The 25,551-nt window shown below is 35.9% G+C and overlaps 1 protein-coding gene across 4 annotated transcripts in view; it reads left to right on the top strand.

Annotated features, from left to right (window-relative positions):
- Window positions 1–25,551, top strand: part of LOC114646586 (zinc finger and BTB domain-containing protein 7B-like) — a 78,688-nt gene that overhangs the window by 42,278 nt on the left and 10,859 nt on the right. The window contains exon 1 of one of the 4 annotated variants that reach the window (XM_028794845.2): window positions 2,090–2,213. The exons of the other annotated variants lie outside the window; for them this stretch is intronic. The gene's annotated coding sequence lies outside the window, so the exon portion shown is untranslated. Of the gene's footprint in view, window positions 1–2,089; window positions 2,214–25,551 lie in introns of those variants that run through there. 4 annotated transcript variants of the gene reach the window in all.

The raw sequence follows: 25,551 nt of genomic DNA, 5'->3' as shown, positions 1-25,551 counted from the left end.
TAGCCCAAAGTAAAAGAACATGGTTGAACAGTTAGAGGAGTTTAAAAGTGTACATCAAATGCTCACATTTTTAGTTTTTTTTTTTTTTAAATAATACATTGACTTGATGCAAAGTCAAAGAATATATGGCCATTTCATAATTTTTTGTTGTTTTGTTTACTTAGTTTCACCTTATTTCTTCCGTCTGATTGAATTGCTAAGCCAAGTATTTTTTTGAGTCAGGTGTCAGTTGTATTATTCCTCCTCACAAATAATTTTGGTTTAGTTTTTGCACCTTACAAAAGCAAGCAAGCATTTTATGGAAAACATGGACATACTGTAAGTGACCAATTTCTAACTTGGTGACCTACAACAGCTCAGATCTGACTAACCCGACTCTGCAAACGGGAAGGTTTTTATTGAGAAATAAGGTACCGTAAGTAAACACGACATTCAGAAGTTTGTAAATTTTAAAAGAATCTGGAAAGGAAAAAAAAAGAAAATGAAACCATAGCATGTGTGAAATGTGTGCTAATACTCATCTCTGCTTTTCAAAGAAAAGACTTCATAGTTCATGTTACAGAAGACAACTTCTGAGTCTGGCTTCAAGTTTTGTCGGCTCTGAATTTGTAGAGCACTTTTAACGGCAATCTTAAGCAATGAAGTTTATTTATGGTCATTACATTATCAGCCATAAATGTTCAACAGTTTGTAGTCTTAAGACATCAACAAAATTTCACCACCTCACCATGTATTTAAATTCAGTTTTAAAATGACAATCTGAAAACAATGCCTACCTGTATGTATGTACAGGAAGGTCTAGAGAAAATGTTTAAATTTTATGTGTTTGTATTTTGACATAAAAGGCTTATAGAGAGTCAAAGCATTAGCACAGAATGTATTGATTCTGCCTCATTCCATAATTTAATTTTAGACTTTCGTGCCTTGTGTTTAATTGTGTATGTATATTGTTTCTATGTTCTTTTGGTTTTCTCTGGTGATCCTATCTTCATAATACAGCCCAAAGACATACTGTGTAATCCGTTTTCTGCTTTGTCCTACTATGTAACAGAAAGTTTGAAAACAAATGGTTAGAGGTTAGTCAAATGAAACCATGAAGTATGGAAGTAAATAATGCACAATTTCTTTTCAAATTCAGCTTGGTCAATATTTGCATTATTATGATTTTTAATAACTGTGCACATCACTATGACATAGTGTACGTGTTGTTTTATTTATGTGTGGTTTGTTGTCTTCAAAAACGGAATGAAGGCTTAAATATAAAATTTCTTTTAAGAGGTCTTAAAAAATTAAACTAGGATATTGTTTAAATTTCTTTGGATTATGAACAAGTTATTGTTCTGTATGCATTTTTTATCAGTTTTTATTTTATACCTCCAGAAAAACCTAGTAAATAAAAATCCTCATCGTTACAGACAGAACTTTAGATATCATCGAAAAGAAAATTAGGTCCATACATCCTTTTTAATTTTGGAAGGGCAATGTGAGCTTCAATTTTGGTACTGGCCAAATCTGCTATTCCTCATTTGTACTGATTGAAAGTGATTCTTGGATGCTTTGTTACATTAATGGATAATAAATATATTTAATTTTATTCATGGTTTCTAATTGATGTAAAGATTTGGATAAACCTCTTCTAATAAATTTAGCAGTCAGGATCGACTGACTTTCAAGTGATAACTGACTGCAATAATGGACTCACACCTAATGCAATGAAAAAAGTATACCCTTGTAAACATGCTCTTGAAGAAATATATACAAAATATTAAATAGGTAATTGAAGTTTTGAATTGATTCCAAATACAAGTCTTTGAGGACACATTGATAAACCCATTTGGTATTACTTCAGAAACTCAGACCAAAGACCTAGTCTGCTAAAGATGCTCATGGCAAGGTATTTTAAGTTGTGATATTAAATTGTGAGGCTTTCTTCACATTTAACAATGGAAAGAATATTGAAATCAACCAGCAAGTATTAACTTTAGAAGGTATATTATGATCACCTACATAAAGTCTCTATATTGAATTTAATATTGGTTGCCTAATGGATCAATGGTAAAGTAGAAATATTTTTTTCCTCTGGAACAGCTAACACCTCAGACCTCTTCACATGAGGCCTTGCAGAATGGGTTAAACACAAGCCTGTCCACTAATCTATGGAAACCTGGAGCTGTTATCTACTGGCTGGGGAATCATCATGTGTTGCAGCCTTTGTGAGTATGCTGCTATTGTAGGGCCCTAAAAAGTGCACATAGGACCATCTAAGTGAAACTGATTTGAATTTAGGGTTTAATTTCTGGTGATTTAAAAAGGAAAACAAATGAGGGAAGTCATTAGGAAATTTGTCAGATACCTGCCTTTTTTTTACAAAATGAAGGTTGTATTTTTCTCCTGCACAGTTGCACATTGATGCAACCAAGTATTTCCTTCTCTTTGACAGAGAGATAACTGGTAATATTCTTAAAGAAAAACATACGCACACAACGGCTAAAGTTCATGCTTCCGTTATCAAGATCTTGTTTGACTGTTGTGCTGAATCAAACTAGTAGGTTGCCAGGATCGGAAGCTACATTTTAACAATTATTTCAGTAGGTTAAAAATTATAAATTTTGAGGAAATGTTGCGTGGCAATTCTCTGCATGTGGCACTTCGCATGTTTTACAGTTTGTCTTTTGAGTGGGTGACTGCTTCAATATAGATTCAGAATGACTTGGATCTCTTCACTCATAGACATCTAGCATAATAAAAGCAGTTTGCTTTGACCTCATAGTAACTGCTGTTACAAGAAGTTCATATTACAAAAGGATTGACAAGTTTCTGATTTGACTTCACTTTCCAAAAAAAAATCTAGATTTTAACCAAAACAAAAGAGGAAAATCATATTTAATATGTATTAATAATGGCTTGTACTTTACTTGCATATGAAGGCTAATCCTTTAGTCTTTTTGAAGTCTGCATAACCACATAAAGCACAAAAAACAGATGTTAACTTTACATTATGAATGGGACAATGTAATAATGAAGTGGAATATATATTGTGGGTGCAGAAAGTGAATATAAACTGGACTTTTGTCACCTTAATAGTGCATGATATGGGCAACAAAAAGGTAGATGTATTAAACAACACATTCAAAAAATGTAATTCAAATTTAATCAGAAAACAAGTTAAATAGACACAATAGAGTAAGGCTGATAGAACTGTTGATTAAACTGGCAAAAGCAGACTTAGGAGTTGATAGTTCATTCTAAAACCTGTGGTGGTTGCTCTATGTAACTTGCTATCTGCATATTCATGATTAATTACTGCTTTATTGGTTTGATTGAATTAATTTACAAGCACACTAGTTAGCACAAATTGGTATCCAATGATCATGGTGGTGTCCAGGTGTTAGATTAACTGCAGACAAGAAATGATTAACTTTTTAAACCTAAATTATGGTGGTTACTACAAGCATTCAACAATGAGCATGTTTTGATTTCTTTAAACTTTTAATTTGTAAATGGATAACAGCCCAAATATGTGATGTGTAGAAGAGTTCATTCCATTCTGAGCATTATTTATGTCACAATTCACTTTTTATATTTTCAAAATATATTGTTTTTGATTGCAAAATACATGTGGGAAGATAGACAATTTTATTGATTTGATCACCTGCTTATTAATTCTGAGAAAATTAACAACATAACCCTCGATATTTTTCTTTGCAAAACTAGAATGGTGGCCAGTTTGTTGCTAAGGAGAGTTTTAAAAAGAGGCTGCTTCAGTTGCTTTGAGTGAACCTTTATGCTTAGTTTTAGGGAAATGCAGAAGTAAGAGGTTTTCTTATCTTTGTTTTTTGTACATTTGTACAGCAAGAAAAAGACCATAAAATATGCAATGGAATAGTGAAATTTGAAACTGATCTAGTCTGTAAGTGAGGCACAAGAAATATCCCATAAATTAGTCTTTGTGAATCTTAATGCATTTGCAGTTTTCCCCATTTCCTATTGTATGTTCCTTCTCTAAGCATATACATGAATACTTTTACACTAGACATTGGCTTAAGACAGATATGACAGCAGAGATGTGAAAACAGAAATTCAGAACACCCACGACCTTCTCCACATCCTCTTACAGGTAGTCAGCTTAGGCTGTTCAGCAAAAACAGCTTTTAGATCTTAGTGATTTCAGCCCAGCAGGTTTAATGTGAGAAGTCTCCTTGAATCCGCTATATGAATATTTTTTCTTTGCTTTGTCTATCATGTTAAATTTAACGTAAAAGTAAACTTCGTGCATTTTCTGGTGTACTCATAATTTAAAAGGCCATGGTGCAATTTGCTAGATTCTGAAAGTTAATGTTGCTAGCTCATTGTTCTATCATGTGGCATATTTTGGTAATTAGAAATTACAGTATTTCAAGGCAAAGGTTAACCATTCAGTCTTTTTGATCATGTTACTGAAAACCAAATATATTAAAGAGGAAGCAATTGTAAACACCTGAGAATTGTCTATTTTCTTTCATTAAATGGTAGGGTAATGACTACATAGATAGATTTTTCTTTGTGACCACCATACAAAGATATTTTCAATGAAATTAGACGAATAGGATTGTCAGACTTTGTTCTGATGCATTGTTTTGCACATTTCAATTTTTCTGTACAATAAATTACCTTTAGTAGAGCTGCATAAACACCAATGGAATTATACTGGCATCAACAGAGGTGGTAAATTCCTTTATGGGTGTGCCAAATTACATATTTCAAAGTGTAAATATACATTTAACCTATTCAGTCACTGCATTTCTTATGTACTGGCCATATCTGTGATGCCAAAAAAAAATCAACTTAGAAGTGAGAAGTACCTGTATAGTAACTTTTTGAGGATTCACAGCTAAGCCCTCATGGAGGCGAGACTTGGGGTGTGGGAAATTCATATATCCGCCCATTCTCAAACTTCCTTAATCCAGTGTAATGGCACACAGGCTAGACTGTTTCCCAGGAGCATTAAAAGCAAGGCCGGAAACAACCCAAAATGATGTTCCACTGGTAAGGTCACCCAATATGGACATGATTTTTGAGGTGTTAGAATTAATTTTTAAGTCATATTCTATATGGTATCTTTATCAGCAAATTTAAGGCAATTTCACACTGAAACCCTAACAACAGGAGACTTGTCAGCATCTCAAATGAGGAGTAAGTGTGTGGGTGAGGACAGGCAAGTGTACACAGTCCAGGGTAAGAAGCATAACTGTATTTCTATTTTCATGCACGTGTTTATTTTATAGTATTGAGAAGTCACACAAAATGACACCTCTCATTGGCTAACTAAAAAGATTACAATATGCAAACTTTTGAGGCAGCTCAGGCCCCTTCTTCAGACAGGTTGGGACCTGAGCTGCATCAAAAGCTTGCATATTGTAATGTTTTTAGTTAGCCAATGAAATGTGTAATTTTGCTTGACTTCTTATTTCATCCATAATGGCTAACACAGTACAACACCCTGCTTTTATGGTTTCTAGCAAAGACAAATCACTATGAAACTGACAAGAACTTTTCGCCAATTATTAGTTCCTATTTCAGAGATGTTTCAAAATACTTTTAAGCTTTCAGGGAAATTGTTAGAGTTCTTTATTCATTTATTTGCAAATTTAAATACAGTACAGCAATTATTTATTTTCATTTTGTTCTTTCTTTTTTTCTATTTGTTTTTCTCTTTGAGGAGATTTCAGTCTATATCTACCAATACGCATATACAGCTAAATGTACAGGCTTTGAACACACAAATTATTCACCCAATTTCTGTTTAAAAATGAATTGCTTTTAAGCAATAAAGAAAGGTGTGAAATGTTCCAGGTGGTTATTAATGGAGAGCTGACATCTGCCATGACTCAATGTTGTGAAACATATGAGAGACACAATGATGAGAAATCTTACCATATTTGCCTTGTTGGCATTCATTTTGCCTTAAGTGAGCAATACTACATCATTTTGCACTAGTTCCATCATCTGCCTGGCTATAACTATTTAATATAACAATATTGTGATATGGAATTATTCATGTTAATGTGCTAGATCAATCCATTTCAAAAAATGCAATAAAATAAAATTATGGATGTTCTTGTCGGTAATGCCATTGAGGTCTTTAGTAATGTGCACTTTGAAAGTGAGAATTACGTTGAAGTGCACATAAAATAAAAATGTTTTGTAGGACAAACTGAATGGACAAAGACATGTTTTCCCTGTATACATCTAAGTTCTTCACTGTAACAAAAGTCTATTGTCATGCTCTCATATTTTAACAGTCCTATCTATGAAGGGGAATTCCTTTTATTAATAATATCATCTTCATCAGTTTTAAGAATTCCATATTTGTCGATATACCTTATGCATATCTCTGTTACGGACACCCTGCTAAATGTAAATTCTAGAACATGTAAATGATCTTTAACCACAATATATATTTTCAACTTCACATCAATTTTCTATTCAGATTTAAAAGCTGTCAAATGCAATTTACACTACAGTATTTAGAAATTTATACAGTGTAATAACAATGACTTTTGTTAATTTTTTATATTAAATCTCTGTTCTAAATCTGATGTTCAGCATATCTAGCATCATTTTTTGTCCATAGCAGGGCAATAAGTTTTTTAGTTGCCCATTGAAGGTTTCTTAATGACTTAATGTGCTGGTTGCTCTCCAAATGGAGAGAAGCATATTAGGAAAATGGATAGATGAATAAGTCTTGTGTAACCTTGTAATCTTCCCTTCACTTTTCTTCTCCTGTATGAGTCTTAACTCGTACAGACTGAAAATTCAAGTTTTTCAGTATCTCTTGATAACACCCTAGAATAAGTGTACCTTCTGAAGTGCAACTGCCATGCAGGGAAAAATGCACATAGTGCCTAGTATTCTCAGATACCTGACATAACCTAGTAAATCATTCATTTTGCTTTATGTATTTGTTCATTATTTAAAGGTGGACCATAGCAGTATTAAGGTATATTTTGCATTATTTTTATAGTGTAATTCCTACCATTAGACCATTAGATTGTTCATAATAATCAATATTTTAGCTCTTAATTATGCCATCATATGGATGCCAAATTATACTATATGTAAATCTTGTGTAAATTTTAAGTGTATTAATGTTGTTGTTCCTAAAGTATTTCCTATACTTTCTGTTGTAATTAACTGTTTGATAACATAAATCAATTAACAAAAGAAAACAGCCTAACACAAGCCTATGCTAAATTTGGCTTTTTTTTTTTTTTTTTTTAATGAGTCTGAGGAGTTGCTCTCAGAATACTTTCAAGCATAATGAATATCAGCAACATGGATTATTATATGTCAAGTTTTTTTGAGACATCCTTTCAAAGCTTTTTTGCTTTTTTTAAAAAATATAACTTTCTTTAATTGCGTATGTAATGTTGTTTAACCTATTTCACAGTGAGCAGAGAATTGAAGGAATAAAACAATGCATTGATTATAATACAGTATATTAAAATATTATTGGCTAGCAGAAGTATGTTTAAGAATGTGATTATTATCAGGCTTCTGCTGCAATTTTAGACCTGGATTAAAGAAAAGGTGTATGCCAACCTCTCGTAGTAATACGAGACTCATGCAATTTGAATATCAAGTTTTGATCACTGAATTCACTTGCAGGGGTGTAATGAATTCAGAGCTGACTGACTTCATGGACATTTGCACAGGTTTCTTTGACTTGTCTAACCTGACCAGCAACATCTTCAGCTTCAAGAGAAAAGTTAGAAAGAGAAGATGTTTACTCAAGTTAAGGCTTAAATTCTGTTAAAATGACCAATGGAATTATTAAGCGACTGCTTTTGACATGTAAACCATTATTGCTTTGCAAGGCTTAGTAAAGTTTTTTGTTGCAGTAGTGAATATAATTGTGGTTATATTATAGGCAGAGATGACACAGTGGCTAAGAATTACGGCTGTGTACCTCCAGGTTGCCGTTTCAATCCCCTTGCATTACTTGATATGTGATCTTTAGTAAAATACTGCACAGATTAATTGTCCTGTGTTTAATAAATCACCTGGGATTAAAATGTATGATAAATACAACTCATTTAAATATTTGGTCAGACAGAATATTTCAAACTTATTTTCAGTGAATAAATAAACAAACATTTCCTGCGATGGACTTGGGCCCATTTATGATTAGTTCCTCTCCATCCCTGTGCCTGCTAGAATGGTAGCTCTCAGTTGAATTAAGTGAGTTCAACAGTTGATGAATGGAAATATAAAAGTTGTCTTTAAAAATGGCAGTGATATACAGTTAACTAATTAAAAAAAAATAATAGAGAGGTGCCTAATTTGTGTTGGTAATAAATATATTAAAGCCTGTTGGGATGACTAATAATAATACTTATTCTTGAATTTAAAAAATAATTAAATAAAAAACAAAAAGCCGAGTCTAAATTGGCCCTACATTTTTGACTGTAAATTTGCCCTTACTCACAAAGGGCCCTTACTGGGGCTATTCCTACCTTTACCCTATGTTGTTGGTGTAGGTTTTCACACCCCATGATCTAAAATGGGGTAAACTGGGTTTATATTTGTGTCAGATAAATGTTACTAATGATTAATCCATATAAAAATATTTATAGTAATTAGAACTTTTCTTTTAACAGTCATACAGAGACATTTAAAACACAGTAATCATTGAATTAAAACGGCATGGAGATCTATTTCTTTGTAAATTGTAATAAACTTTTTGTTTGTACTAGTCTTGTTTGAAAGATGGATGTAAAAGCTTAGAGCAAGATCCTGTTTCTACTTATTTCTTTCTAATGCAGGAAGTAAATAAATGACAAAGATTATGATACTTCAGTTTTTGATATTTTGTTCTTTTCAAGTCAATGAAGTCATTTCTTTATAGTAAAATTCTAACAATATTTAGTGGGTCCTCAAGATAAAGTATTAGATTCCTTGGCTGTTGGTGTGCAAGCTGGTCAAAGTACATGTGCATAGGGTATACTGTAGAATTAAATAAGTAATTATTCCAAATTTAAACCTATTGTGAATATTAAAAGGGAATTACTGGTGCTTGTAAAATACTAGATAAAGTATCCTAATTAAAAAGTGTGGGTATTGTGCAAGTCAGATACATTTCACTGCTGAAATGAACAATTCCTTCATTTACACTGGAACCCTAACTGGAATAATATTGAGAGTTTAGTTGTTCCAGTTGGAAAAATGAAATACAGTTGTTAGTAACACCTACATACGAAGAACACTGGTTCAAAACCAATGCTTTGTTTACTATTTTGGTTTTGAAACATCCAGCTTCCTATTAGGTAACCCTTGTTGGGTAGGCAGAGTGTCAATTAGTCAAACTTAAAATGATTATGCATAATTTAATTTTGCATTGTGAAAGTATTCCACCATATTACTTAGTATTATTTATTTTCCCTAACTTTGTCTTATTTTGTACATTGAAATGCTCTTTGAAATCTTTACCAAGAATGCACTCTGCATATTCATGTTTTAGCCCTTAGATATCGATGTGGACTGGCTCTTTCTTTTTTCCCCTTTAATTGGATTAGTCTTTATCTAACATATCAGCAACTGAGGCTGATCTAATTCAGTAAGTGATCCCAGAAGAGTAATTATAGTCCAAGTGATAATTTATAACCTTTCTTTTTATAACCATTTTAAGATAGGGAATCACATTTTTCTGAAATTCAATAGATATAATTACATTAATGTACCAGTAGGTTGAATTAGTTCTCCTGAATGTATGTGTGTATACTTTAAAAATGTTCATGCTTAAAAATTCTTAGTGCTGTATGTCAGTGTAGAATTAAATACAAATATTTTTAGTATCATTAAATTCCTTTTGAGCTCAGGTAACCTGCTGCCTTTAGTATCAAACAATGTTTATATACCAGTTTAATGTTGAAATATGGTTCAGCAAATCAAAATCATGCCCACTTTCTATCTCGTACAAACTGAGTTCATTCTTGCTGCCATCTTCGCAAACCACTCTTTAGCAAAATGCTGAGCTGGCTGCGTGTGGGTTTTGCCTAACAGTAAGTCTGTGGAATCCCCAAATTATAGGGTCTGGCCGTTCTCTATTCTGCATAACCTTTTTCTTTTTTATTTTTAACCTTAGTCTGCCTGCCTGCCTTTTGGATTGTTAGCTGTGCATTAAGCCAACCAATTTGGAAGCTAATAGTCTTTGCTGTGTTTTTATTTATATATATATATATATATATATATATATATATATATATATATATATATATATATATATATATATATATATATATATATATATATATATATAAACGTGACACTTGGATCACAGTGTAATTGAACTATTCGTTAGTTCTCCCATTCTATATTAGAAAGATCTTTTTAGTTTCTGGGGACCTATGGTTCCTTGAAGATATGAAAAACTACAGTACATCCGGAAAGTATTCACAGCGCATCACTTTTTCCACATTTTGTTATGTTACAGCCTTATTCCAAAATGGATTAAATTCATTTTTTTCCTCAGAATTCTACACACAACACCCCATAATGACAACATGAAAAAAGTTTACTTGAGGTTTTTGCAAATTTATTAAAAATAAAAAAAACAGAGAAATCAAATGTACATAAGTATTCATAGCCTTTGCCATGAAGCTCAAAATTGATCTCAGGTGCATCCTGTTTCCCCTGATCATCCTTGAGATGTTTCTGCAGCTTAATTGGAGTCCACCTGTGGTAAATTCAGTTGATTGGACATGATTTGGAAAGGTGCATGCCTGTCTATATAAGGTCCCACAGTTGACAGTTCATGTCAGAGCACAAACCATGCATGAAGTCAAAGGAATTGTCTGTAGACCATCGAGACAGGATTGTTTCGAGGCACAAATCTGGGGACGGTTACAGAAAAATCTCTGCTGCTTTGAAGGTCCCAATGAGCACAGTGGCCTCCATCATCCGTAAGTGGAAGAAGTTCGAAACCACCAGGACTCTTCCTAGACCTGGCCGGCCATCTAAACTGAACGATCGGGGGAGAATGGCCTTAGAAAGGGAGTTGACCAAGAACCCGATGGTCACTCTGTCAGAGCTCCAGAGGTCCTCTGTGGAGAGAGGAGGACCTTCCAGAAGGACAACCATCTCTGCAGCAATCCACCAATCAGGCCTGTATGATAGAGTCACCTGACGGAAGCCACTCCTTAGTAAAAGGCACATGGCAGCCCGCCTGGAGTTTGCCAAAAGACACCTGAAGGACTCTCAGACCATGAGAAAGAAAATTCTCTGGTCTGATGAGACAAAGATTGAACTCTTTGGTGTGAATGCCAGTTGTCACGTTTGGAGGAAACCAGGCACCACTCATCACCAGGCCAATGCCATCCCTACAGTGAAGCATGGTGGTGGCAGCATCATGCTGTGGGGATGTTTTCAGTGTCATGGACTGGGAGACTAGTCAGGATAAAGGGAAAGATGACTGTTGCAATGTACAGAGACATCCTGGATGAAAACCTGCTCCGGAGCACTCTTGACCTGGGGCGACGGTTCGTCTTTCAGCAGGACAACGACCTTAAGCACACAGCCAAGATTTCAAAGGAGTGGCTTCAGGACAACTCTATGAATGTCTTTGAGTGGCCCAGCCAGAGCCCAGACTTGAATCCGATTGAACATCTCTGGAGAGATCTTAAAATGGCTGTGCACCGACGCTTCCCATCCAACCTGATGGAGCTTGAGAGATGCTGCAAAGAGGAATGGGCAAAACTGGCCAAGGATAGGCGTGCCAAGCTTGTGGCATCATATTAAAAAAGATTTGAGACTTTATTTGCCGCCAAAGGTGCATCGACAAAGTATTGAGCAAAAGCTGTGAATACTTATGTACATGTGATTTCTCAGTTTTTTTATTTTTAATAAATTTGCAAAAACCTCAGGTAAACTTTCTTCACGTTGTCATTATGGGGTGTTGTGTGTAGAAAAAAATGAATTTAATCCATTTTGGAATAAGGCTGTAACATAACAAAATGTGGAAAAAGTGATGCACTGTGAATACTTTCCGGATGCACTGTATGTCAGTTGTGCATGAAGGTGCACATTCTGGTACACAGCCTTCTCCCAACTAGTCAACAGGACAAAAGGTACTGTGCTTGAATCTTCTAAAGAAATCGAAAGTGCAAGCAGATAGCCTACACTTAACCTCAACATTTGGAACTGCTCCTTAGCAGAAAAAGTGCTTTCTGTTTTCAAGGCGTGTGTTACTGTGACTCCTCACTTCCAGTCACTGAGCATTGCGCAAACGTGGGTGCTGTACTTAAACGCCCTCGTATTGTGCAGCTTGGTTGTGTTGCCAAACAAGTTTGTGCATTTGTTTAATGCCTTTTTTCCCCGGAAATGTTATACAGCGTATGCTTCACTGAGAATTAGCATATATTGAAAATGTCATTATCTTTTATGGGATTAATTGATTGAATTAGTTGATTTTGCAAAATAAACTAATTCAATCAGTTCTATTAGAAACAAAAAAGTCCATTGCATTGTGAGCAGATTTGCAGATATCCTAATCCTTTTGACGCTACACTGAAAATACATCTTTTCTTTTGCATCCATATATATTTGTTTTTGTTTTATTGGTTAAAGCTTTTTTTCAATTTTTAATTTTATACTTTCAATCTATGTCTGTGTAGATTTTCTCTAGTTTCCTCCCACATCTCAGATGCATGTTGGTTAAGCTGGGAAGTATTTCTAAATTGTTCAGGTGGAAGTGCGAATAAGTGTTCCTTACAATGGCATGCTGTAGCATTGTATTGCACTAAGCAGGTTTAGAATTTGAATGGATAACTTTGTGTAAATAAAAGTTCAACACTGGTCATTTTGACTTCTATTGTTTCTGTTCTATATTTACATAATCTACATAATTTTCCTTATGATTGGATATACTGTATCTTCTGATTTACTGTATCTTCTGATCTTCTGCATTTATTTTGACACTGATTTTTTATTGTATTTTGTCTGATGTGACCAGGCACAATATGTATGAATGTGCTTATTTATTTATATTACTACTCACATACTTAAATGTGTGTACAGTGTCAAAATATGTTTTCATGCAATTAAAACAGTATTGTCTAGTTTAACAGTGTTTTTACAATTTGGGGATCTGTTCTTGTAGGAACATGTCTCTGTAGCACAGTATGTCTGCTTATGTTTGTAGAAATTTATTGAGGTGTATTTCTTTATTCTCTAACCTGCTGTGCATGTGTATCGCGCCAACGTTTTTGAATTCTTTATGACGTTCTACTTTGTCATCTACTCTTTGTCTTTTATTTCCGGCCCAGGGCGTGGTTAAATCTCATGGCACAAAGTCTTGTCTCACGGGACGTGAAAGTGTCTCTCTGAGAAAGTCACGTCTTGCCTCTCTTCCCAAGATTTTTTTATTATAGAGAGATACTTTTCTAATTAAAGGTGATATAGTAGTTAACAGCTTCTGAAATATATTACAGTGCCTCCTTTAAGGGTGAATTTTAGAGGCTGTCCAAGAACCATTAAAGAGCTTTTATAAATGATATTTTCCTGTTTTCCAATGATTACTACACTAAGTGGCCCATACTAAAAAGCTAAATGAGAGAAACATTTTGTCCTTCTATTTTCACCAATTTTCTTAACTAGCTCTGTCTAATGCAATGTTTTCAGAAGTTAGACCCTATCTTGGCCACATCATGTTGAAGGTAAAAATAACCCCGGATCTGTTATTTACATAAAAATTTGTATTGGCATGCAATAATTTTTAGTGTTTCTTGTTAACTATGTAAAATTACATGAAAGGATATGGTGATCTGTGATACCATTTCATGTTTTGCTGCGTGTAAAAAATTTAGACTAAGACTAAAGACTCCTCAAAAAAAGTCCCATTTATTTATGTAAGTCAGAGGATACAGTACTGTACTGACATACAAAAAAATAAACTTTCATTTGCAGGTTTTTTTAACAGGTCACTAGGGGCCTCATGTATAATGCCATGCATAGAATTCACACTAAAACATGGCGTACGGACAAAAGTGGAAATGTGCGTACGCATAAAAAATTTCAGATGCACAAAACCATTTTATAAGCCAACTTCCATGCACTTCCCCTCCATAAATCCTGGTCAACATGAAAAGTAATGCATGTGCACGTGTCTGCTGCCCCATTCCGACTTCTCACAAAATTTTGAATATTTTTAATATGCAAATCAATATAAATATCACCTTCTCTTCAGGGTTTGTTTAAAAGACAATGACAAAAGCTCTTGAAAAAAAAGTGCAAAGTGGAGGCAAGGAAAAATGTACTATTTGTTGGCTTAAGCAATAGTATAAGCAACAAAAATGTGGTGGAGACACTCGAAAGTTCAAGTTCAGAAAGTCGCAAAGTGCCTGAAATAAAAAAAGAAGTGGTCAGATATCACAGTCGACGTGAAAAGGCGAGTCATAGCCTGCTGTTTGTTTTTTCTGTTTCAGACAGTATTACTAAAGCTGACCCCCATGTGATGCTCAGGTAGTGATGGTACTGCTGTTAAAAAATAAATGCTGCATCTGATTACCTGTTTTTACATTTTGCTAATTACATCAAAGAAAGTTGTAACGCTGTCCGATTTGAGCGATCATTTGGTGGGTCTGGGTCCAGTTCGTCATACAGCATCTCTTCAGGTATGGGCAAACCGCGATTGTGTGCCACATCTATATTACTAAATGAAGGTTGTATATATACACGGATGCCAGACGCACCGAAGCACATGCGCACTGCGCCCCAGAGTCAAACCCAGCAGCTTCCCAGAGTCGGTAGATGGCACCCAAACAACACAACACAACCTGTAAACTAAACTTCATGTCACAATACTACCACCGCCCAAACGTGAACACCACCACATATACTACCTTCATTTTGTGATGTTTGTATATATGCAATGAAGAAGCACCGAAAGCACCCCCGAGTCAAACCCAGCGACTTCCCAGAGTCGGTAGGTGGCGCCTAAACAACACAACATGACCTGTAAACTAAACTTGAGGTAAAGCTTGCACATCAGGTTGTATATATGCACAGATGCCAGTGGCCACAAGCAAGCCGTACACACTACCACCGCCGCCCGAACGCAACCGCCCACGCCACCACATATACCACCTTCGTTTAGTAATGTACCCATTCAAGCCCGGGTCCGCCGCCATGGTCACTTAAGCACGCGAATAATTCTTCCATTTGCGATGTCTTCTAACAACACTAAAGCAGCCATGGTAGTTGGAATAGTTTGGCTATTCCGTGCACCATTATATTATTACAGAATGATTACAATCAAGTGAATTAAATTTGTAAATGATATGCAGTTAATTTTGGTCTATTTGATAAAACCGGCATCATAGATGAATCTAAAAAAGAAAAGCAGACCACAGAAACAGTAGCACTACATTGACGCTGGGTGTCTCCAGTTTGCAAAACCAAACAGAAACTTACATATGCAAGAGGGGAGGCTGCCGTGAAATGTGCGTGGCTTTACGCCAAGTTTAGTTTTTATACATTTTGTAGTAAGCATGGTAACGGGCGCACGCAATGTTTTTTTGCACAAGAACCGTTTATACATGAGGCCCAAGGTTAGTCTTTTTGGTGTTTGAAAGTGAACAGTTTTTGAGATGCCATGGCCTCAATAAAGATGTGATACAGTGCTTTAGTAAATGTGAAAAGAAAGATTTCAGACCTAGTTATGAACGTTTTCCATCAGTTTTTTTGAGTAGCCCAATTATACCTTTAGGATTGTACTACTTTAGGAACAGTTTAGATTACAAATTTGCAACTTGTCAGTATAAATTGATCTGATTGTGAAAGTGTCCTTTTAGACTCTTAGATGTTCACTTGCTTCATGTTCCAAGAAGGCATTTGGACCCATCTAAGTTACTGCACCTTTATTCTTTCAGGAAAACATTAAGCTGCTTCCCTACAGAATAAATTATATTTTTCTGTGAAGCTCATCTATTTTGGTAATTGACTCATCTAATTTGCTAATCTATCCTTGAATTAATAAAATGTTCTATCAGATAAAATATTCATTTCATTAAATGTTTATTCATTTGTATGAATATTTTCAGCATTAATAGTTCCCTCTCTTGCATTTCTTCATACTTTTTTGGTAGAAAATAACAAAGAGAAGCATTCATTACTGGAGTATTTATACTGTAACAATTGCTATATTGAGTTTTGTAATGTGATTAGGAACTTCAAATGTGGTGTTATTTCACAATCCCAACAAAATCACAGTACCGTAGAGAAGCTTCAATGAGAAATTTGAAAACACACATATAGAGTAGAAAAACTTTCCACACTGTGACTAGATGGGAGATAATGACTGAGGTATAAAAGGAATGATACTGGCATAAAGAAGTGTCACATTTTGAAGAACTCGCTTAGAGGCACCCTGCATTTCAGAGCATTTGCAGTTTCCTTACCATTAGGATAATATAACATTTATTGATTCAAATGATTACATGTTTAATATTAAAATATATTCTGCTCTTTGATAATTTTTCTTTATTAAATTCACTCTGCTTGCATGTGTGTGGAGTGATCAACATTCTTGCAGAATTATAAATAATGAAGTTTCTAGTTAACAAAGGAAATGGCATTCAAACAACATATTTTGTCTCACTATAACACGTGAGACAGTGCTTAATGAGTTATTTGATGATTGCAATGAGAAAGAATTTAGACAAACATTTTTAGTCTTTGTTTCAAAATACCTGTTTCAGTGCAGTTACTTTTATTTCTTTCCAAAACAATTTTATATAATATCCACCCATTTTTTGCATTCAAAAAATGTAAAAAAAAAAAAAAAATCATTTCAGCAGGTTTAATGTGAAGAATTATATCCAAAATCCCAACTTTCTAAGGCATCCAATTTCTCTGTTTCTGTTGATGGAACACTTGTCAAACTGCTCCTGTTGTCAGAAATCTTGATGTTTTGTTTGATTCATCACTTAACTTTGAGCTACACATTAGGTCTCTTTCCAAAATGTCATTCTCTCATCTCCGTAACATTGCCTGCCTCCATCCATTTCTTTCCTTTAATGATGCTCAAACTCTGGTTCATTGTTTCATAATGTCTCGTATTGATTACTGTAATTCCATCTTCATCGGCCTCCCTGCAAAATCTATACAGAAGCTATAGCATATTCAGAACTCTGCAGCCAGAGTCCTCACCCACACACAGCGTTTTGCTCACATCTCTCCTTTTCCGGTTCCATCAAGGATTAAATTCAAGATTATGCTTCTCATCTTCAAATCCCTACATAACCTTGCTCCCCTCTACCGTACTCAGCTCCTAGCTCCTTACACTCCTTGTCACTCTCTCAGGTCCTCAAGCAGTAATCTCCTTACTGTCCCACGCACCAGACTCTCCACCCTGGGAGGCAGGTCCTTCAGTGCTATGGTCCCTCAACTCTGGAACTCTCTTCCTCAGTCTCTCTGAGATTGTTCCTCTTTCTGCACCTTTAAATCTCAACTAAAAACATTCCACTTCTATGAACTTTTGTCTTCTGTGCATTTTTTTTTTTTTGTTTTTACATTTACTCTGAATGTAAAGTGACCTTGGGTTTGTGAAAGGCGCTCTATAAGTGTAACATTATTATTATTAGTATTAGTATTATTATTATTATTATATGTTAGGGAATTAAACATATTGCATGCAATATACAGTGGTGTGAAAAACTATTTGCCCCCTTCCTGATTTCTTATTCTTTTGCATGTTTGTCACACAAAATGTTTCTAATCATCAAACACATTTAACCATTAGTCAAATATAACACAAGTAAACACAAAATGCAGTTTGTAAATGGTGGTTTTTATTATTTAGGGAGAAAAAAAAATCCAAACCTACATGGCCCTGTGTGAAAAAGTAATTGCCCCCTGAACCTAATAACTGGTTGGGCCACCCTTAGCAGCAATAACTGCAATCAAGCGTTTGCGATAACTTGCAATGAGTCTTTTACAGCGCTCTGGAGGAATTTTGGCCCACTCATCTTTGCAAAATTGTTGCAATTCAGCTTTATTTGAGGGTTTTCTAGCATGAACCGCCTTTTTAAGGTCATGCCATAGCATCTCAATTGGATTCAGGTCAGGACTTTGACTAGGCCACTCCAAAGTCTTCATTTTGTTTTTCTTCAGCCATTCAGAGGTGGATTTGCTGGTGTGTTTTGGGTCATTGTCCTGTTGCAGCACCCAAGATCGCTTCAGCTTGAGTTGACGAACAGATGGCCGGACATTCTCCTTCAGGATTTTTTGGTAGACAGTAGAATTCATGGTTCCATCTATCACAGCAAGCCTTCCAGGTCCTGAAGCAGCAAAACAACCCCAGACCATCACACTACCACCACCATATTTTACTGTTGGTATGATGTTCTTTTTCTGAAATGCTGTGTTCCTTTTACGCCAGATGTAACGGGACATTTGCCTTCCAAAAAGTTCAACTTTTGATTCCTCAGTCCACAAGGTATTTTCCCAAAAGTCTTGGCAATCATTGAGATGTTTCTTAGCAAAATTGAGACGAGCCCTAATGTTCTTTTTGCTTAACAGTGGTTTGCGTCTTGGAAATCTGCCATGCAGGCCGTTTTTGCCCAGTCTCTTTCTTATGGTGGAGTCGTGAACACTGACCTTAATTGAGGCAAGTGAGGCCTGCAGTTCTTTAGACGTTGTCCTGGGGTCTTTTGTGACCTCTCGGATGAGTCGTCTCTGCGCTCTTGGGGTAATTTTGGTTGGCCGGCCACTCCTGGGAAGGTTCGCCACTGTTCCATGTTTTTGTCATTTGTGGATAATGGCTCTCACTGTGGTTCGCTGGAGTCCCAAAGCTTTAGAAATGGCTTTATAACCTTTACCAGACTGATAGATCTCAATTACTTCTGTTCTCATTTGTTCCTGAATTTCTTTGGATCTTGGCATGATGTCTAGCTTTTGAGGTGCTTTTGGTCTACTTCTCTGTGTCAGGCAGCTCCTATTTAAGTGATTTCTTGATTGAAACAGGTGTGGCAGTAATCAGGCCCTGGGGGTGGCTACGGAAATTGAACTCAGGTGTGATACACCACAGTTAGGTTATTTTTTAACAAGGGGGCAATTACTTTTTCACACAGGGCCATGTAGGTTTGGATTTTTTTTCTCCCTAAATAATAAAAACCATCATTTAAAAACTGCATTTTGTGTTTACTTGTGTTATATTTGACTAATGGTTAAATGTGTTTGATGATCAGAAACATTTTGTGTGACAAACATGCAAAAGAATAAGAAATCAGGAAGGGGGCAAATAGTTTTTCACACCACTGTATATGTTAAGTAAGAGCAGTCAAAGAACGTTTTTTCTTTTTTTAAATCATTATTTTATGAACCCATTACACTCACTCTTTTATTCTTCATTCAGCAAAGCAACTGTACACTTCTTAAATCTATTTATGGTATAATTTGAGAATCTTTAATGATTTAACTCTCCTGTTTATGCACAGCAGCTAAAATTACAGTGCATCGTAGAGTGAGGTACAAATCAGAACAAACGTTAATAAAAGTAAAAACAATTTACAGTACTTATGATATTCATATGCAGTAAATATTTACACATTATAAAGTAGCTTATGATGGCATTTATTATTTTCTCCTTCACTGTTATGAAATTTCATTTGTCTTATTCTCCATGATAGATGAAAACTACCTCAACAGCATTAGGCATGAGAAAGGAGACAGACTTGTCATGCATCATTCATATTCATATTGGATTAGCTTGTCCACTCAGTAATACTAATTACATATCTAATTACTGGTTTGGAGCAATAGGGACACAGATTTTCATGAAACATCCACACAGAAAATATAAGCAAGGTTCAAATGTTATGTAACCTAGTGCATGTAAGCAATATATGTCATTCGTGGATTCCTATAACAATTCAGGACTAACCAGACATCATCTGTATCTTCCCAAGGTTAGGGTTCCATTGTTAAATAATTGAACATTCATAACTCATCATGAAGAAAGTTAAAAGCCTGCATAGTGTTTAAATATTCATTTATACTTAATGAACTTATGAGAGCAATTCATTAAAGGAAAAAGCAAAAATACAGAATGGCAGCTGACTTATAAACAGTGCTTGTAAGGCAATATTTCTGCCTTTAAATGTATTTAGCAGGTACAGTAGGTAGGTAAGTGTGTTGAGAACTTAAAAGACAATAGCAAATACACATAATTCTTCTGTGTTTTTTTAAACCATTTAGAGCGAGAGAATGACATGTCAGTAGCTACTGATAATTATAGTAAAAAAAAACAAAACTCTAACATCTGTTTTTTGAAAATTAGTAGTAATCTTATAGATTAAAGTACTCTTTTAGTCTTGCCTGATTTCTATCATTATATCAATAAGAAGTATAGGCTAGACCTTATAATTAGAGACCAGATTGTTTTAAAAAAAAGTTAGTCATATGAAAAAGTTTGGGAACCCCTCTTAATTCTTTGGATTTTTGTTTATCATTGGCTGAGCTTTCAAAGTAACAGCTTCCTTTCAGTTGTACTTGAAAGTTTGTGAACCCTTTAGAATTTTCTATATTTCTGCATAAATATGACCTAAGACATCATCAGATTTTCACTCAAGTCCTAAAAGTAGATAAAGAGAAACCAGTTAAACAAATGAGACAAAAATATTATACTTGGTCATTTATTTATTGAGGAAAATGATCGAATATTACATATTTGTGAGTGGCAAAAGTATGTGAACCTTTGCTTTCAGTATCTGGTGTGACCCCCCCTTTGCAGCAATACCTGCAACTAAACGTTTCTGGTAACTGTTGATCAGTCCTGCACACCGGCTTGGAGGAATTTTAGCTCATTCCTCCATACAGAACAGCTTCATCTCTGGGATGTTGGTGGGTTTCCACACATTAACTGCTCGCTTCAGGTCCTTCCACAACATTTTGATTGGATTAAGGTCAGGACTTTGACTTGGCCATTCCAAAACATTAACTTTATTCTTCTTTAACCATTCTTTGGTAGAATGACTTGTGTGCTTAAGGTCGTTGTCTTGCAGCATGATCCACCTTCTCTTGAGATTCAGTTCATGGACAGATGTCCTGACATTTTCCTTTAGAATTCTCTGATACAATTCAGAATTCATTGTTCCATCAATGAAGGCAAGCCGTCCTGGCCCAGATGTAGCAAAACAGGCCCAAACCATGATACTACCACCACCATGTTTCACAGATGGGATAAGGTTCTTATGCTGGAATGCAGTGTTTTCCTTTCTCCAAACATAACGCTTTTCATTTAAACCAAAAAGTTCTATTTTGGTCTCATCTGTCCACAAAACATTTTTCCAATAGCCTTCTGGTTTGTCCACGTGATCTTTAGCAAACTGCAGATGAGCAGCAATGTTTTTTTGAGAGAGCAGTGGCTTTCTCCTTGCAACCGTGCCATGCATACCCTTTTCAGTGTTCTCCTGATGGTGGACTCCTGAACATGAACATTAACCAATGTGAGAGAGGCCTTCAGTTGCTTAGAAGTTACCCTGGGGTCCTTTGTGACCTCGCCGACTATTACACACCTTGCTCTTGGAGTGATCTTTGTTCATCGACCACTCCTGGGGAGGGTAACAATGGTCTTGAATTTCCTCCATTTGTACACAATCTGTCTGACTGTGGATTGGTGGAGTCCAAACTCTTTAGAGATGGTTTTTTGCTTGCGCCACCACCATCTACCCAAAGCACCATGATGTTCCAACAATGATGGATGGATTAAAAGCCAAAAGTCTGTATGACCATCAGCATCAAGTGACTCCGTGAGAACCCTAACTACAAAGAGGACTATTTCATTTATGTTAGGTAGAATGCCCAGAGGGGACTGGGCGGTCTCGTGGCCTGGAACCCCTACAGATTTAATTTTTTTTCTACAGCTTTCTGGAGTTTTTTTTTTTGTTTTTTCTGTCCACCCTGGCCATGGGACCTTACTCCTTTTCTATGTTAACTAATGTTGTCTTATCCTAATTTCTTATTTTGCCTTTTATTTTTCTTCATTATGTAAAGCACTTTGAGCTATTTTTTGTATGAAAATGTGCTATATAAATAAATGTTGCTGTCGTTGTTGTTGTTGTAACCTTTTCCAGCCTGATGAGCATCAACAACTCTTTTTCTGAGGTCCTCAGAAATCTCCTTTGTTTGTGCCATGATATACTTCCACAAACATGTGTTATGAAGAGCAGACTTTGATAGATCCCTGTTCTTTAAATAACACAGTGAGCCCACTCACACCTGATTGTCATCCCATTGATTGAAAACACCTGATTCTAATTCAAACTAACTGCTAATCCTAGAGGTTACCATACTTTTGCCACTCACAAATATGTAATATTTGATCATTTTCCTCAATAAATAAATGACCAAGTATAATATTTTTGTCTCATTTGTTTAACTAGTTTCTCTTTATCTACTTTTAGGACTTGAGTGAAAATCTGATGATGTTTTAGGTCATATTTATGCAGAAATATAGAAAATTCTAAAGGGTTCACAAACTTTCAAGCACAACTGTATATGACATGCCTCATGGAAACAGTAGTATTTCAGCAGTGATATTAAGTTTATTGGATTAACAGAAAATATGCAATATGCATCATAACAAAATTAGACAGGTGCATAAATTTGGGCACCCCAACAGAGATATTACATCAATACTTAGTTGAGCCTCCTTTTGCAAATATAACAGCCTCTAGACGCCTCCTATAGCCTTTGAGTGTCTGGATTCTGGATGGAGGTATTTTTGACCATTCTTCCATACAAAATCTTTCTAGTTCAGTTAAATTTGATGGCTGGCACGCATGGACAGCCTGCTTCAAATCATCCCATAGATTTTCGATGATATTCAAGTTGGGGGACTGTGACTACCATTCCAGAACATTGTACTTCTCTCTCTGCATGAATGCCTTTTTAGATTTCAAACTGTGTTTTGGGTCATTGTCTTGTTGGAATATCCAACCCCTGCGTAACTTCAACTTTGTGACTGATGCTTGAACATTATCCTGAAGAATTTGTTGATATTGGGTTGAATTCATCCGACCCTCGACTTTAACAAGGGCCCCAGTCCCTGAACTAGCCAAACAGCCCCACAGCATGATGGAACCTCCATCAAATTTGACAGTAGGTAGCAGGTGTTTTTCTTGGAATGCGGTGTTGTTCTTCCGCCATGCAAAGCGCTTTTTGTTATGACCAAATAACTCCATTTTTTGTCTCATCAGTCCAAAGCACTTTGTTCCAAAATGAATCTGGCTTGTCTAAATGAGCATTTGCATACAACAAGCGACTCTGTTTGTGGCGTGAGTGTAGAAAGGGCTTCTTTCTCATCACCCTGCCAGACAGATGTGCTTTGTGCAAATTGCACTGAATTGTAGAATGATGTACAGATGCATCATCTGCAGCAAGATGTTCTTGCACGTCTTTGAAGGTGATCTGTGGGTTGTCTGTAACCATTCTCACAATCCTGCGCATATGCCGCTCCTGTATTTTTCTTGGCCTGCCAGACCTGAGTTTAATAACAACTGTGCCTGTGGCCTTCCATTTCCTGATTACATTCCTTAAAGTTGAAACTGACAGTTTAAACCTCTGAGATAGCTTTTTACAGCCTTCCCCTAAACCATGATACTGAACAATCTTTATTTTCAGGTCTTTTGAGAGTTGCTTTGAGGATCCTATGCTGTCACTCTTCAGAGGAGAGTCAAAGGGAAGCACAGTTTGCAATTGACCTCCTTAAATACCTTTTCTCATGATTGGACACACCTGTCTATGAAGTTCAAGGCTTAATGAGCTAATCCAACCAATTTGGTGTTACAAGAAATCAGTATTGAGCAGTTACATGCATTCAAATCAGCAAAATTACAAGGGTACCCAAATTTTTGCACAGCCAGTTTTTCACATTTGATTTAATTTCATACAATTAAATACTGCTTCACTAAAAATCTTTGTTCGGAAAACACCCCAGTACTCAGATATTCCTAGGAAATGAAAGACACACCACTGTTATCTTTTTTGTTGAAAGTAGAGTAAATTATTATGCAGGCTGAGAGGGGTTCCCAAACTTTTTCATATGTCTGTATTATAAACTATGAGATTTTAATGCAGTTATCCAGTACAGGTATGGACAGACAGTGTAAGTTTAGGTAACAGAAAATATGCTTTTACTGTTAAGCTAGGGATATATATTGAACACAAAAAAACCATTTCATAGCACACATTATGACCTTTGTAACATTTCATAAGGTACATCAAAAGAGACATTCAAGAATTTGGGTCAGGTTTCTAATTTTGGGTTAATCATGGTTTATGCAAGAAGTTTTTCTCTGATGTCAAAAGCAGAGTTCTGTAGAGATCATTGTTGATGCTGTTGTTCTTTCTAATTTTATCCATCCATTTTCTGAACCAGCTTTTTTCATCATGTTGTCACGGAGTTAGAACCAAACCCAGGAATATCAGATGCAAGACAAGAACACAAATATTGTATACAGTAATCCCTTGCTATATCGCGCTTCGCCTTTCGCGGCTTCACTCCATCGCGGATTTTATATGTAAGCATATTTAAATATATATCGCGGATTTTTCGCTGCTTCGCGGGTTTCTGCGGACAATGGGTCTTTTAATTTCTGGTACATGCTTCCTCAGTTGGTTTGCCCAGTTGATTTCATACAAGGGACGCTATTGGCAGATGGCTGAGAAGCTACCCAGCTTACTTTTCTCTTTCTCTTGCGCTGACTTTCTGTGATCCTGACGTAGGAGGATTGAGCAGGGGGGCTGTTCGCACACCTAGACGATACGGACGCTCGTCTAAAAATGCTGAAAGATTATCTTCACGTTGCTATCTTTTGTGCAGCTGCACGGTGCGTCGCATACTTAAAAGCTCGAAGGGCACGTATTGATTTTTGCTTGAAAAACAAACTCTGTCTCTCTCTATCTCTCTCTCTCTTTGTCTGCTCCTGATGGAGGGGGTGTGAGGTGCCGCCTTCAACAGCTTTGTGCCGTGGTGCTTCGCATACTTAAGCCAAACAGCCCTATTGATTTGTTTGCCAGAGATTGTTTTCTCTATCTATGTGACATTCTGTGCTCCTGACACGCACTCCTTTGAAGAAGAAGATATGTTTGCATTCTTTTAGTTGTGAGACAGAACTGTCATCTCTGTCTTGTCATGGAGCACAGTTTAAACTTTTGAAAAAGAGACAAATGTTTGTTTGCAGTGTTTAAATAACATTCCTGTCTCTCTACAACCTCCTGTGTTTCTGCGCAAATCTGTGACCCAAGCATGACAATATAAAAAATAACCATATAAACATATGGTTTCTACTTCGCGGATTTTCTTATTTCGTGGGTGTCTCTTGAACGCAACCCCCGCGATGGAGTAGGGATTACTGTACCCACATTCACTCTTACTGGGAGAATTTAATAACACTAGTTAACTTACCTGGTTAACGTTATCTTTGGGCTGAGGAAAGAAAATTGAAATTTCTGGAAAAAACCTATTTGGATTGAGTGTTGAGGAGGGGGAGTTGGAATGTGAAAACTTCACAT

The sequence above is a fragment of the Erpetoichthys calabaricus genome, chromosome 2 (assembly GCF_900747795.2).
Source record: "Erpetoichthys calabaricus chromosome 2, fErpCal1.3, whole genome shotgun sequence".
In the NCBI taxonomy this organism is placed as follows: Eukaryota; Metazoa; Chordata; class Cladistia; order Polypteriformes; family Polypteridae; genus Erpetoichthys; species Erpetoichthys calabaricus.
Note: the sequence above shows the minus strand (reverse complement) of the source record. Positions and strands in the feature narration are given on the sequence as shown.